The following is a 17,296-nucleotide window of genomic DNA, read 5'->3' as shown; positions in this document are numbered from 1 at the left end:
TTTGTTTGTAGTGATTCTCTCTAAGGCCCACTTGACTTCACATTCCAAGATGTCTGGCCCTAGGTCAGTGAACATGCCATTGTGATTATCTTGGTCATGAAGATCTTTTTTGTACAGCTCTTCTGTGTATTCTTGCCACCTCTTCTTAATATCTTCTACTTCTGTTAGGTCCATATCATTTCTGTCCTTTTGTCGAGCCCTTCTTTGCATGAAATGTTCCCTTGATATCTCTCATTTTCTTGAAGAGATCTCTTGTTTTTCCTATTCTGTCGTTTTCCTCTATTTCTTTGCATTGATCACTGAGGAAGGCTTTCTTATCTCTCTTTGCTATTCTTTGAAACTCTGCATTCACATGCTTATCTTTCCTTTTCTCCTTTACTTTTCACCTCTCTTCTTTTCACAGCTATTTGTAAGGGCTCCTCAGACAGCTATTTTGCTTTTTTGCATTTCTTTTCCATGGGGATGGTCTTGGTCCCTGTCTCCTGTACAATGTCATGAACCTCCATCCAGAGTTCATCCGGCACTCTATCTATCAGATCTAGCCCCTTAAATCTATTTCTCACTTCCACTGTATAATCATAAGGAATTTGATTTAGGTCATAGCTGAATGGTCTAGTGGTTTTCCCTCCTTTCTTCAATTTAAGTCTGAATTTGGCAATAAGGAGTTCATGATCTGAGCCACAGTCAGCTCCTGGTCTTGTTTTTGCTGACTGTATAGAGCTTCTCCATCTTTGGCTGCAAAGAATATAATCAATTGATTTCAGTGTTGACCATCTGGTGATGTCCATGTGTAGAGTCGTCTCTTGTGTTGTTGGAAGAGGGTGTTTGCTATGACCAGTGCGTTCTCTTGGCAAAGCTCTATTTGCCCTGCTTCATTCTGTGCTCCAAGGGCAAATTTGCCTGTTACTCCAGGTGTTTCTTGACTTCCTACTTTTGCATTCCAGTCCCCTATAATGAAAAGGACATCTTTTTTGGGTGCTAGTTCTAAAAGGTCTTGAAAGTCTTCATAGAACCGTTCAACTTCGGCTTCTTCAGCGTTACTGCTTGGGGCATAGGCTTGGATTACTGTAATATTGAATGGTTTGCCTTGGAAACAAACAGAAATTATTCTGTTGTTTTTAAGATTGCATCCAAGTACTGCATTTCGGACTCTTTTGTTGACCATGATGGCTACTCCATTTCTTTTAAGGGATTCCTGCCCACAGTAGTATATATAATGGTCATCTGAGTTAAATTCACCCATTCAAGTCCATTTTAGTTCACTGATTCCTAGAATGTCTACGTTCACTGTTGTCATCTCCTCTTTGACCACTTCCAACTTGCTTTGATTCATGGACCTAACATTCCAAGTTCCTATGCAATATTGCTCTTTACAGCATTGGACCTTTCTTCTATCACCAGTCACATCCACAACTGGGTATTTGTTTTGCTTTGTCTCCATCCCTTCATTCTTTCTGGAGTTATTTCTCCACTGATCTCCAGTAGCATTCTGGGCACCTACCGACCTGGGGAATTCCTCATTTAGTATCCTATCATTTTGCCTTTCGATACTGTTCATGGGGTTCTCAAGGCAAGTATACTGAAGTGGTTTGCCATTCTCTTCTCCAATGGACCACAGTCTGTCAGACTTCTGCACCATGACCCGTCCATCTTGGGTGGCCCCACATGGCATGGCTTAGTTTCATTGAATTAGACAGGTCTTTGGTCCCTGTGATCAGATCAACTAGTTTTCTGGTATTATGATTTCAGTATGTCTGCCCTCTGATGCCCCTTCCCAATACTTACTGTCTTATTTGGGTTTCTCTTACCTTGGTCGTGGAATATCTCTTCACAGCTGCACCAGCAAATCGCAGCTGCTTCACCTTACCTTGGACCTGGGGTAGCTCCTTTCAGTCACGCTTCTTCACGTGGTCGGTTGCGCCAGAGCCTGTGTCTGTGCCGCTGGAGCCGGCGTCTTTTGCGCTTCAGTTCAGTTCAGTTCAGTTCAGTCGCTCAGTTGTGTCCGACTCTTTGCAACTTAGGACAGTCTATTTTATCTCCAATACGTATGCTTCAGGGGAGGAATGGATTAGAATCAAGGAGAAAAGAGATAATGTAAATGAACTGTTGCTGCTGCTGCTGCTGTTAAGTTGCTTCAGTCATGTCCGACTCTGTGTGACCCCATAGTCCACCAGGCTCCGCCATCCCTGGGATTCTCCAGGCAAGAACACTGGAGTGGGTTGTCATTTATTCTTAGAGGCTAAGTATTTTACTGTTTTTACTATAAGCACTATTTCCCCTTGATCCATGTATGATGAGCCAACTGCATCTGAGTCAAATGCTGTAATATTTTCTTTTTAAAAATAAAAGCTTTTGAATAAATGTGAGATCAATATTTAGGCACAGAACCATACTGAGAATACAACCAGTTGGTATTTTGCCAGTGACGTTTTTACCAAGTCATTGTTGCTGATTAGTGCTGTTGTGTGGCTTATTAAAAGAATTTTAACTTTTCAAACCTTCTGTACCCAGTGGAGCCTAATTTTTACGAATTGCTGATAGCTTTACTTTCCTGAAATTCCTTGACTGCTGCCTGAATTTCCTTACTTTCCTCAGCGCTGCCCCATCCATTTTCTACTGTAGATTAAGAATCTATTCATTGTTATTATATTTATAATATGTGCTTGTGAGTGAGTGCTTGTGTCTATGTGTGTGTGATAGAGAGAGCACGCCATTCTATTTAGGTGTCCTAGGTGTAACCAGTTATTCAAAGTTTCTCTCTTTAAAAACTAATCCTGGAGAACAAGATGATGGAGGAGTAGGTCGACTTGGAGTACATCTCTCTTCATGGATACATGAGGAAAACACCTTCAGACACAGAAGTGCAGGCAGAACACCAGCTGAGAGCAGACAGGAGTACCTGACCAGCAGAAAATAATATATAGACATGCAAAACTTGAGATCAAGCCCTGAACCTTTATAGTGGGAGCACTGACTCCAAGACCCTACACTACCAGGGAACTAACCCTAGGGAGTATCAAACAGTGAGAACTCACACAAAGGAAACTGCTTGAATACAAGACCCAGCATCACCCAACCACCTGCAGCACCCTCTGCAGGACACCTCATCTAAACAAGAAACAAAACAAAAATACAAACCCAATCAGCAGCAGACAGGATTACCACCTCATTCAGCCTTGACCATCAGAGGAAAAACAAACAAACCTTAAGTGAAAGTGAAGTCACTCAATCATGTCCAACTCCTTGGGAGCCCATGGATTGTAGCCTACCAGCTCCTCCGTCCATGGGAGTTTCCAGGCAAAAATACTACTGGAGTGGGTTGCCATTTCCTTTTCCAGGAGATCTTCCCTGATTCAGGGATTGAACCTGGGTCTCCTGCATTATAGGCAGACACTTTACCATCTGAGCTACCAGGGAAGTCCTGACCAACTTTAAGAAGGCAGAAACCGAAATAAGATAGAATTCAACCTTGAATCCTAGGAAAAGGAGACCTCAAACACAATAAGTTAGAAAAGAATATTAAAATGGCAGAGACAGACTACATAAATGAAGGAACAAACTAGAAACACAGAAGTCCAAATAAATGAAGAGGAAATAGGCAAACTACTTGAAAAATTATTCAGAATAATGATAGTAAAGATGATTAAAAAAAAACCTTGAGAAAGAATTCAAAATAATGATAGTAAAAATGATCAAAAACCTTGAAAACAAAATGGAGAAAATGCAAGAATCAATTAACAAAGACCTAGAAGAATTAAAGAATAAACATACAGAGACAAGGAAGACAGTTACTGAAATTAAAAATACTTTAGAAGGAATCAGTAGAAGAATATCTGAGGCAAAAGAACAAATCCGTAAGCTGGAAGATAAAATGGTGGAAATTACTTCTGAAGAGCAGAATAAAGTAGAAAGAATGAAAAGAACTGAGGATAATCTCAGAGACCTCTGGGACAATATCAAACACAGTAACATTTGAATTATAGGGATCCCAGAGGAAGAAGAGAAAAAGGATATGAGAAAATTTTTGAAGAGATTATAGTTGAAATTTTCCCCAACTTGGGAAAGGATATAGTCATTCAAGTCCAAGAGGCAGGAAAGAGTCCCATACAGGATAAACCTAAAGAGAAACATGCCAAGACACATACTAATCAAACTAACAAAGAATAAACACAAAGAATATTAAAAGCAGCAAGGGAGAAGCAACAAGTATCATACAAGGGAAACCCCATACTCTTAACAGCTGACCTTTCAGCAGAAACTCTACAGGCCAGAAGGGAATGGCAGGATATATTTAAATTACTGAAAGGGAAAAATCTACAATGAAGATTACTGCACCTGGCAAGGATCTCATTCAAAATTGATGGAGAAATAAAAAGCTTTTCAGACAAGCAAAAGTTAAGAGAATTCAGTAACAGAAAATCAGCTTTACATCAAATGTTGCTGCTGTTGCTGCTAAGTTGCTTCAGTCATGTCTGACTCTGTGTGACCCCACAGATGGCACCCCACCAGGTTCCCCCGTCCCTGGGATTCTTTAGGCAAGAAGACTGGAGTGAGTTGCCATTTCCTTCTCCAGTGCACGAAAGTGAAAAGTGAAAGTGAAGTAGCTCAGTAGTGTCCGACCCTCAGCGACCCCATGGACTGCAGCCCACCAGGCTTCTCCATCCATGGGATTTTCCAGGCAAGAGTACTGGAGTGGGGTGCAATTGCCTTCTCCAACAACAAATGTTAAAGGAACTTATATAGTCAAGAAATACAAGAGAAGAAAAAAGATCTACAAAATCAACCCCAAACAATTAAGGAAATGGCAATAGAAACATATATCTCAATAATTACTTTAAATGTAAATTGATTAAATGCTCCAATCAAAAGATACAGACAGACTGAATGGATACAAAAACAAGACCCGTATACATGCTGCCTACAAGAAACCCACTCAGACCTCAAGACACATACAGACTTAAAGTGAGAGGATGGAAAAATATTCCATGCAAATGGGAAGCAAAAGAAAGCTGGAGTAGCAATCCTCATATCAGACAAAATAGACCTTAAAATAAAGAAGATTACAGGAGATAAGGAAGGAAACTACATAACGATCAAGGGATCAATCCAAGATGAAGATATAACAACTGTAAATATCTATGCACCCAACATAGAAAAACCTCAATACATAAGACAAACACTAATAGACATAAAAGGAGAAATTGACAGTAACACAATAATAGTAGGAGACTTTAACACTCCACTCACACCAATGAATGAATTATCAAAATAGAAAACTAATAAGGAAACACAGGTCTTAAATGATACATTAGATGAGATGGATCTCGCTGATATCTTCAGGACATTCCAACCTAATGCAGAAGAATACACCCTCTTCTCAAGTACACATGGAATATTCTCCAGAGTAGACCACATCTTGGGTCACAAATCAAACCTCAGTAAATTTAAGAAAATTGAAATCATATCAAGCATCTTTTCTGACCACAATGCTATGAGACTAGATATCAATTACAAGGAAAAAACTGTAAGAAACACAAACACAAGGAGATTAAGCAACAGGTTTCTAAATAACCAACTGGTTAGTGAAGAAATCAAAAGTGAAAACAAAAAATTTCTAGAAACAAATGACAATGAAAACATGACAACTCAAAACCTATGGGATGCAGCAAAAGCAGTTCTAAGAGGGAAGTTTATAGCAATACAATCCTACCTCAAAAAACAAGAAGAACATTGAATAGGCAACCTAACTTTACACCTAAAACAACTGGAAAAAGAAGAACAACAACAACAACAAAAAAAACCCAAAATTAGTAGAAGAAAAGAAATCATAAAGATCAGAGTAGAAATAAATGAAAAAGAAAAGAAAGAAACAATAGTAAAGATGAAAAAATTAAAATATGGTTCTTTGAGAAGATAAACAAAATTGATAAACCTTTAGCCAGACTCATCAAGAACAAAAGAGATAAGAATCAAATCAACAAAGTTAGAAATGAAAAAGGAGACAATGTAGAAATACAAAGGATTGTAAGAGACTATTACGAACAACTATATGACAATAAAATGGATAGCCTGGAAGAAATGGACAGATTATAAAATAAGTTTAATCTTCCAAGACTGAGCCAGGAGGAAATAGAAATTATGAACAACCCAATTACAACCACTGAAATTGAAGCTGTGATCAAAAATCTCCCAAAAAACAAAAGGCCAGGACCAGATGGCTTCACAGAAGAATTCTATCAAACATTTAGAGAAGAGCTAGTGCCTGTCCTTCTAAAACTCTTTCAACAAATTGCAGAGGATGGAACAATTCCAAACTCATTCTACAAGGCCACCATCACCTTGATACCAAAACCAGACAAAGACAACACAGGAAAGGAAAACTGCAGGCCAATATCACTGATGAACACAGATGCAAAAGTCCTCAACAAAATTTTACCAAACAGAATTCAGCAACATATCAAAAAGCTCATACACCAAGATCAAGTTGGGTTTATTTCAAGAATGCAAGGATTCTTCAATATATGCAAATCAATGTGATATACCATATTAACAAATTGAAAGATTAAAACAATGTGATGATCACAATAGATGTAGAAAAATCCTTTGACAAAATTTTTCTTCAAAAAAATGGGCATAGAGGGAACCAACTTCAACATAGTAAAGGTCATATATGGTAAGCCAACAGCAAACATTATTCTCAATGGTGAAAAACTGAAAGCATTCCCCCTAAGATCAGGAACAAGTCAAGTGTGTCCACTTTCACCACTATTATTTTACATAGTTCTGGAAGTCCTAGCTATAGCAATCAGAGAAGAAAAAGAAATAAAAGGAGTCCAGATTGGAGAAGAAGAAGTAAAGCTCTTACTGTTTGCAGATGACATGACATTGTACATAGAAAACCCTAAAGATAGTATCAGAAAATTACTAGAGCTAATCAGTGAATTTAGCAAAGTTACAGCATACAAAATCAATACACATAAATCACTTGCATTTCTATATACCAACAATGAAATATCAGAAAGAGAAATTAAGGAATCAATCACATTCGTCATTGCAACAAAAAATTAAATATCTAGGAATAAACTTACCTAAGGAGACAAAAGAAACGTACACGGAAAAATCTAAGACACTGATGAAAGAAATCAAAGATGACATAAGAAGAGATATTTCTTGCTCCTGGGTAGGAAGAATCAATATTATGAACATGACTATACTACCAAATGCAGTCTACAGAGTCAATGTAATCCCTCTTAAAAACACATAAGATCTGTTGATTTTTAGAATCTTGCCATCCACTGCGTGATTCCTTGGATTCGCATAGTCTCCTATGTTTTCTACTCCATGCTCATGTAATTGTTGATTCTCTCTTTACACTCTAATATGAAGAGTCTAGTCACAAGAAGGTGATGAGTTAGGGATATGATATCCTGTACCTTGAAGAATTTCTTTAATGCAAAAGATTACCTTGTCTTAGGGAGAGAACATTGTACCAGCCAACATTTAATTTACTTTAACTCACTAATGGTAGAATACTAATGGGAGTTATACATTAAAACTCTCATTCTCTTTTGATTTCTGGCTAAACAGTTGATGTATACTGCGAAGATCTAATCAAATGAAAATAGAGTAATAAAAGCTCTATAAATTTTGGCAACATTCTGTTGAGTTATAAAATTTACTTTAAATTCATAAAAAAGCAATTTAGAAGAAAGCATTTTAAAAAATTGTTTTTCTGGAAACATTTGGGAACTCACTTTCAACCAGTTGAACTGTCTGGGCAAATCTCTCTGTAAGACAAGAAACCATAGAGAGGCCAGAAATGTTGCTAAATTTGATATTTTAGTTTAATGGCATTTCACAGAATCTTAGACTTCAAAAGTATCTTTGATATCATCTTGCGATAAGGAACTCACCACCTTTCAAGGCAACCCACTTTAGATATAATTTAGCAGTCATAACTATAAATTGAACCTTTTTTTAAAATTTATTTTAGTTAGAGGCTAATTACTTTACATTATTGTATTGGTTTTGCCATACATTGACATGAATCTGCCCCAGGTGTACATGTGTTCCCCATCTGGAACCCCCCACCCACCTCCCTCCCCATCCCGGGAATTTAGAAAGATGACAACGGAACCTTGTTTTTTAAACATCAAAATCAAGTTTCTTTTTTGATCATTCCTTTTTTCTTACTGGTGCCAGTTCTGCTCATTGTAACTAGACAGGCTAACTTTTAGTCTAACACCAGACTCCACTAAGATATTTTTCCTTTTCCAGGATAAATATCTCCATTTCTTTCATCACTGGAACATAGGCTTTCCAGAATCTCACATTTTCTACCTGGCTTTCTTCTACACACGCATGTTGGACAACTAAAAATCTAGGAAATACTCCAAAATTATCCACATTATATGCCAAGTATGATGAGTTTTCCTGGTATGATATGAGGGCTTCTCTGATAGCTCAATTGGTAAAGAATCTACCTGCAATGCCAGGGAACCCAGTTCAATTCCAGGGTTGGGAAGATCCCCTGGAGAAGGGATAAGCTACCCACTTCAGTATTCTTGGGTTTTCCTGGTGGCTCAGCTGGGAAAGAATCAGCCTGCAATGTAGGACACTTGGGTTCAATCCCTGGGTTGGGAAGATCCCCTGGAGAAGGGAAAGGCTACCCACTCCACTATTCTGACCTGGAGAATTCCATGGACTATATAGTCATGGGGTTGCAAAGAGTTGGACACAACTGAGTGACTTTCATTTTCACATAATGTGTTTTCAGATAAACAAGTTAAAAATCATTCATTAAATAATTATTATAAGATTTCATTTCAGTTACTCAGTCGTGTCAGACTCTTTGCAAACCCATGAATTGCAGCACCCCAGGCCTCCCTGTCCATCACCAACTCCTGGAGTTTACCCAAACTCATGTGCATCGAGTCGGTGATGCCATCCAGCCATCTCATCCTCTGTCGTCCCTTTCTCCTCCTGCCCCCAATCCCTCCCAGCATCAGAGTCTTTTCCAATGAGTCAACTCTTCACATGAGGTAGCCAAAGTATTGGAGTTTCAGATCTTAGAATGTTACCAGGCTCTGTCTCCTATTCCTGATTTCAAACTGTCTTATACTTTTCCTTGATTTGTATTCCACTGCCTGTCCCTCAACCCCTACTGATGAAAGACCACTGGGATGATTTACCTAATTGCCATGAGGAAATGATATTCATGCCCACATAGTATTTGTTACTACATTAGCAGTAACTGCCTGTAGTGCTCCAGACCCCACTTTTCAACAGTAGGAATGAGAACTTGAACCCAGAGTAAACTAACCATAACTAAACTGGATATTGTATTTTGCCTCTTGGTTGACGCTATGACACTGGGGACATCTGAAGATCATCGTCTGCTCAACTGCATGCTATCAGAAAAGATAACAAGACTTGGAATCAAGTACCCAGAGTTCTGTTTGACAGAATCTGGTCCTTCTTTTGATATATAAGCGCTCTGCTGTGCTTAGTTGCACAGTCGTTTCCAACTCTTTGCAATCCCATGGACTGTAGCCCACCACGCTCTTCTGTCCAGGCAAGAATACTGGAGTGGGTTGCCCTGCCCTCCTCCAGGGGATCTTCCCAACCCAGGGATCGAACCTGGGTATCCTGCACTGCAGGCGGATTCTTTACCATCTGATCAACCAGAGAAACCCTTTGATACACATATTCAGATTCATTTCCATTGTAGCTTATTACAAGATACTGAATGTAGTTACCTGAGTTATACAGTAGGTCCCTGTTGTTTATCTATTTTACATATAGTAGTTTGCATCTGTTAGTCCCAAACTCCTAATATATTCCACCCTTCCCTTTTTCACCTTTGGTAGCCCTAAGTTTGCCTTTTGTCTGTGAGTCCCTTTCTGTTTTGTAGATAAGGTCATTTGTATCATCTTTTTAGAGTCTACATACAAGTGGTGTCATATGATATTTGTCCATCTCTTGTCTGACCTACTTTACTTAATATAATAATCTTTAAGTCCATCCATGTTGCTGCAAATGGCATAGATCACATTCTCTTTTAGGCTGAACAATATTCCATTATGTGTGTGTTTGTGTGTGTACACACATAATGCTCAGTCAGTCATGTCTGACTCTTTGTGGCCCCACGGACTGTAGCCTGCCAGGCTCCTCTGTCCATGGAGTTTTCCAGGCAAGAATATTAGAATGGGGCTCCATTTCTTCCTCTGGAGGTCTTCCCAACCCAGGGACTGAACTTGTATTTCTTGAGTCTCCTGCATTGTCAGGGAGATTTTTTTACCAATAACCAGCACACAAATACACACATTCATTTATTCTTTATTCATTCATCTGTGGATGGATATTTAGGATGCTTCTAAGTCTTGGCTGTTGTAAACAGTGCTGCTATGAACACAGGGGCACGTCTTTTCAAATTACAGTTTGTACCTCTTCTGGATATATGACTAGAATAGGGATTGCTGGAATGTATAGTAACTCTATTTTTAGCTTTTTAAGGATGCTCAATACTGGCCCTTCTTCTTCTACTTCAGCTCTTGCACATTTTCAGTACTGCTGTTTCATCTCTTGTTCTTCTTGCCACTGAAATTTAGAGGTATAATGGGTTTTTAATGTTCTTTTTTTCAGTGTCTTATACCTTCTTGGTTTCCCGAAGCCTTTCTACACTTCTGTAAATAGCTTCTTTAGCTACTTATTTCAACAGTATTGTTTCCAATACCCTCTCTAAGCCACAGGTTTCTGATCTGTAAAATTATGAGAACATAGTATTTGCTTTATAGAATTGTCCTGAGGGTTAGTAAAATGATATAAACATTTACGATAGACCCTGACAATTGTATACTAAGTGTGAGGTATTTCTATTATTATTAATAGCATACATAGGAGTTAATGTACTGTGCTAGAAATGAAAAATTTCATTGGCTAATCAACACAATCCTTTCAGTTCAACAGCTTATTAGACACCTAACTTTTGATCCTTGCTCAATAAAATCTGTTCTCAAGATCAAAGAAAAATATTGAATATATTACTTAGCGATGACTGTTATTTACATAAGCATCTTGTAATAATGCTAGAAGAAAATCTAAAAACTTAGAGAAAAATAGTAATTTTCATCCTTTAGAAAAATCAATATGAATAGCCAGTTTCATTGTCATGTTCCATGGAAAACTGGGTGTGTATTATCAATGATATTAACAAACCTAAACAATCTCAGATATGCAAATTATACCACTCTAATGGCAGAAAATAAAGAGGAACTAAAGATAACCTTGATGAGGATGAAAGAAGAGAATGAAAAAGCTGGCTTAAAACTGAGCATTCAAAAAACTAAGATCATGGCATCCAGTCCCATCACTTAATGGCAAAACAGATGGAGAGAATGTGTAAACAGTGACAGACTTTATTTTCTTGGATTCCAAAATCACTGCAGATGGTAACTGCAGCCATGAAATTAAAAGACGCTTGCTCCTTGAAAGAAAAGTTATGATCAACCTAAACAGCATATTAAAAAGCAGAGACATTACTTTGCCAACAAAGGTCTGTCTAGTCAAAGCTATGGTTTTTCCAATAGTCAGGTATGGATGTGAAAGTTGGACTATAAAGAAAGCTGAGTGCCAAAGAATTGACGCTTTTGAACTGCAGTGTTATGGAAGACTATTGAGAGTCCCTTGGTCAGCTAGGAGATCCAACCAGTTCATCCTAAAGGAGATCAGTCCCAAATATTCATTGAAAAGACTGATGCTGAAGCTCAAACTCCAATACTTTGGACATCTGATGTAATGAGCCTGACTCCTTGGAAAAGACCCTGATGCCGGAAAGATTGAAGGCAGGAGGAAAAGGGAATGACAGAGGTTGAGATGGTTGGATGGCATCACTGACTGAATGGACATGAGTTTGAGCAAACTCCAGGAGTTGGTGATGTACAGGGCAGCCTGGCATGCTGCAGTCCATGGGGTCACAAAGAGTAAGACATAACTTAGCGAGTGAACAGCAACAAAAACTAATACAAGCATTTATAGTCTTATGGAAATCCCAAACAATGCTGGTCTGTGTTTCCAAATGTGTAGCCTAGTTAGACACCTGGCATTATCAAGGATCCGATGATCTCCTGTGTGTCCTTTGTAATATTACTAACCTACAGAAAGATTATGACCAAGGGTACTTTTTGTAAAGTTCTTTTGTAAACCTATAGTCTTTCATTTTTCATCAATTTAGATAAAAATATGTTAACCTCTGAGCCACTAGGGAAGCCCTTACTTCCAGTAATATACATCAAATATTTGTTATCTGGTTTTCTTGTTAACCTGGGATTGCTTTCTTATGTTCTATTCTTTTCATTTTTGTTGTCTGCTGCTATTAGTGTTTTCACTATTGGCTGCTTTCTTTCTGCTGTTGAGTGAATCTATACTGTGACTTTGGCAGAAGAGTCATTTTTGGTATATATTCTGACTATCTGCAGATCGTCTATTGCCCAGGACCATACATTTTTTATAACATTCCTTAAGCAAGAAAAGTTTAGGGGCATTATTACAATACTTAGTCATCATGCCCACTTTTTATGTGTTATAATGGATACTGACAAAATGTTCACTGCATTGCCACACATATGTGTGGTTATAATAATCTGAGCCTTTCATAAACTGAACTTATCATCAACATGAGCCTCAGTAACACAAATGTGAAAATCACTCAGTCATGTCCAACTCTTTGTGACCCAATGGACTGTAGCCTGCTAGGCTCCTCTGTTCATGAAATTCTCTATGCCAGAATACTGGAATGGGTAGCCATTACCTTTTCCAGGGGATCGTCCGAACCCAGGGATTGAACCCAGGTCTCCCACATTGCAGGCGAATTCTCTACTGTCTGAGCCACCAGGGAAGCCCCTGTAACACAAAAGACCTAAGAAAAGTAAAATCTTCATTGATCTTTAAAATATCACTCACTGTGTTAACCCTCACCTAGTATTCATAGTCATGTAGAAAGACATTTATAACTGGACCATCTGAATATAAACCATCTGAATAAACTCATATTATTATTTAAGATTAGTTAATAAAAGACTCTGATGCTGGGAAGGATTGGGGGCGGGAGGAGAAGGGGACGACAGAGAATGAGATGGCTGGATGACATCACCAACTCGATGGACATGAGTTTGAGTGAACTCCGGGAGTTGGTGATGGACAGGAAGGCCTGGCGTGCTGTGATTCATGGGGTCGCAAAAAGTCGGACACGACTGAGAGACTGAACTGAATATAAACTGATATAAACTGCTAAAAGAACTGATAGATTTCATTTGTGTAGTTTTCAATCTAGTGTACTTTAAGTGGCACAGTGTTAGGAAGAGTTCTTACAAATCTGTATTCTCTGTTCTCAAAGCGACATGTGTACACTGACTGCATGTCACATTCCCCTAGGACAGGACCAAATGAAAACATTTTTGTGGTATGAGAGATATTTTATGACTTATTTGAAGGACAGATATCTTGACTACAAGACAGGTAGGGTCAATTCAGACAAATATAGACAGGATATAGAAGGGTTTGCTCTACTGCTGTTGTTTTCAAAATTCATATTTTTTTTGGAGAAAAAATGTTACAAAATAAATAAATTACCTATTGGAATGAGAGTTATTTCCATGTAACATACAGTCAGCCTCATCACAAAATATACAGATCTATTAGAATACCAGACATTGTCATTACAAAGTAATATTCCTTTGCCCTTTCTGATGTATGAACAAATTAATCTTCACATCTTACATGTGTTAGTCATGGTTATAAGGACTTGAATAGATCCCCGAATCTGAGGGCAAACATCAAGTGGACTGAAGTAGTAAGATTCCTTCCCCTCAAAGGTCCATAAACTAGAACATAGATAGATTCAGTCAGTTTTCAATGGGCAGCTAAGCTAAGAAACTAGGGTCATGTAGACCCAAAGCCTGGTAGTGGTATTTTATTGAGCATGAAGAGGCATAGAGTACTTCATATGGGAACAGGCAGACCTGGACAAAAAAGAGGAGAGGGAAATCAGAGAAGCTGAGAAAGGAATTCTTTCAGATCCAGTAAGAGAGGAACAAAATGTCAATTCCAACCATCATTTTATGAAGCCTAATTTGTCTCCCTACGTTAAACATTTGGTTCCTTTTATTTACTTAACCAATAATTAGTTTTTAGTTATTGACCTAGAAGTCAAGTTTTGTCCCCTTTTAAAAAACTGCTTTAAAAAAAGACAAACTAATTTTCTATTGGGAGCATTAGCTGGTATTTCCCAGCATCTGTTTACTGTGAAACAATTTTAATTTATTTGCATCAGAAAAAGTCTCAGTTCCTCATCTTCTTGCTCAAGTTGCCTTAACTTTCTTTTAGGTGACTTATACATGACTTATCTCATTCTTGTCTCTCTTGAGAAGTTAACATTCTTATATCCATAGGAACTTGCTTTAAACACATGTAGCCATCATCCTAATTATTTGTCTTTTCAAAATCATTTACTTCCTCCAGTGTTCTGCAAAATGTCTGTCATTGATTATTAATAGGAAATATAGCAGCATGATATATAGACAAATATCAAAGTATAGCAACATGCATACAATGACCCTCTATATTTGTGAGTTCTGCAACACTGAATTGAAACAACCACAGATTGAAAGTATTGGGAAAAAGAGTTTAGGAAGTTCAGAAAAGCAAAGCTTGAATTTGCCACACACTGGGCAACTATTTAAAGAGTACTCACATGTATTTACAACTATTTACATAATATTAACATTCATTAAGTATTTTTAGTATAATCTAGAGATGATCTAAATATACAAGAGAATGTGCTTAGGCTGCATGCAAATACTACTTAATTTTATATAAGGCACCTGAGCATCTGTAGATTTTGGTATCCTGTGGGCAGGTGCGGAATAAGGGTGGGGTCTTCAAACTAATCCACTGTGGATGCCAAGGAAGAACTGTAATATAAAAAGTCTCCTTCCCACCCCTATTCTATGACCACTATTATGTATTTACTCAAGAAGCAATTACCACTATCAGACTTTTGTTTATCCACAAATTAACAATGTCTTTAGCTGTTTTAATGGTTAATATTTTTAATATTTTGAGTATATATTATACTCGCATGGTTCAATAACGTAAAGTTACCCAAAAAAGCAAAATGGCTGTCTGAGGAGGCCTTACAAATAGCTGTGAAAAGAAGAGAAGTGAAAAGCAAAGGAGAAAAGGAAAGATATACCCATTGGAATGCAGAGTTCCAAAGAAGAGGAAGGAGAGATAAGAAAGCCTTCCTCAGTGATCAATGCAAAGAAATAGAGGAAAACAACAGAATAGAAAAACAAGAGATCTCTTCAAGAAAATTAGAGATTCCAAGGGAACATTTCATGCAAAGATGGGCTCGATAAAGGACAGAAATGGTAGGGACCTAACAGAAGCAGAAGATATTAAGAAGAGGTGGCAAGAATACACAGAAGAAGTGTACAAAAAAGATCTTCATGAGCAAGATAGTCACGATAACGTGATCACTGACCTAGAGCCAGACATCTTGGAATGTGAAGTCAAGTGGGCCTTAGAAAGCATCACTATGAACAAAGCTAGCGAAGGTGATGGAATTCCACTTGAGCTATTTCAAATCCTGAAAGATGATGCTGTGAAAGTGCTGCACTCAATATGCCAGCAAATTTGGAAAACTCAGCAGTGGCCACAGGACTGGAAAAGGTCAGTCTTCATTCCAATCCCAAAGAAAGGCAATGCCAAAGAATGCTCAAACTACCGCACAATTGCACTCATCTCACACGCTAGTAAAGTCGTGCTCAAAATTCTCCAAGCCAGGCTTCAGCAATATGTGAACCGTGAACTCCCAGATGTTCAAGCAGGTTTTAGAAAAGGCAGAGGCACCAGAGATCAAATTGCCAACATCCGCTGGATCATGGAGAAAGCAAGAGAGTTCCAGAAAGCCATCTATTTCTGCTTCATTGACTATGCCAAAGCCTTTGACTGTGTGGATCACAATAAACTATGGAAAATTCTGAAAAAGAAGGGAATACCAGACCACCTGACCTGTCTCTTGAGAAACCTGTATGCAGGTCAGGAAGCAACAGTCAGAACTGTACATAGAACAACCGACTGGTTCCAAATAGGAAAAGGAGTACGTCAAGGCTGTATATTGTCACCTTGCTTATTTAACTTCTATGCAGAGTACATCATGAGGAACGCTGGGCTGGAAGAAGCACAAACTGGAATCAAGATTTCTGGGAGAAATATCAATAATCTCAGATATGCAGATGACACCACCCTTATGGCAGAAAGTGAAGAGGAACTCAAAAGCCTCTTGATGAAAGTGAAAGAGGAGAGTGAAAAGGTTGGCTTGAAGCTCAACATTCAGAAAACAAAGATCATGGCATCTGGTCCCATCACTTCATGGGAAATAGATGGAAAAACACTGGAAACAGTGTCAGACTTTATTTTTTTGGGCTCCAAAATCACCGCAGATGCTGATTGCAGCCATGAAATTAAAAGATGCTTACCACTTGGAAGGAAAGTTATGACCAACGTTGATAGTATATTAAAAAGCAGAGACATTACTTTGCCAACAAAGGTCCGTCTAGTCAAGGCTATGGTTTTTCCCATGGTCATGTGTGGATGTGAGAGTTGGACTGTGAAGAAAGCTGATTGCCGAAGAATTGATGCTTTTGAACTGTGGTGTTGGAGAAGACTCTTGAGAGTCCCTTGTACCGCAAGGAGATCCAACCAGTCCATTCTAAGGGAGATCGATCCTGGGTGTTCATTGGAAGAAATGAACTGAATAAAGCTGAAACTGCAATACTTTGGCCACCTCATGCGAAGAGTTGACTCACTGGAAAAGACTCTGATGCTGGGAAAGGTTGGGGGCGGGAGGAGAAGGGGACGACGGAGAATGAGATGGCTGGATGGCATCACCGACTCTGTGGACATGAGTTTGAGTGAACTCCGGGAGTTGGTGATGGACAGGGAGGCCTGGCGTGCTGTGATTCATGGGGTCGCGGAGAGTCGGACACGACTGAGCGACTAAACTGAACTGAACCCAAGAAAAGCACAAAAATTTGCTCCTACCTTCAGCCTCAAGTCACATAAGTTCCTCTTCCAGGAAAAATAAATCTTACCATTTTCTTTGTACCCTTTTGGAAATATTTAATGCATATGCAAGCAAATGACTAAGTTCAATTCACTGTTATCATGAAATAGTGCTGTGTTTTGCCCTGTACTTTCCTTTCTCTAATTAATATATCTTAGAAGTTATTACATA

The 17,296-nt window shown here is 38.5% G+C and overlaps 1 non-coding gene across 1 annotated transcript; it reads right to left on the bottom strand.

The window, feature by feature from the left end:
- Positions 1-3,344: 3,344 nt before the first annotated feature.
- Positions 3,345-3,417, bottom strand: TRNAY-AUA (transfer RNA tyrosine (anticodon AUA)). Its single transcript has one exon. It is a non-coding gene; the product is annotated as a tRNA-Tyr (tRNA).
- Positions 3,418-17,296: the final 13,879 nt, after the last annotated feature.

This window comes from Moschus berezovskii, chromosome 3 (genome assembly GCF_049115385.1).
Source record: "Moschus berezovskii isolate FMDL1 chromosome 3, NW_MosBer_1.0, whole genome shotgun sequence".
Taxonomy (NCBI): domain Eukaryota; kingdom Metazoa; phylum Chordata; class Mammalia; order Artiodactyla; family Moschidae; genus Moschus; species Moschus berezovskii.
Note: the sequence above shows the minus strand (reverse complement) of the source record. Positions and strands in the feature narration are given on the sequence as shown.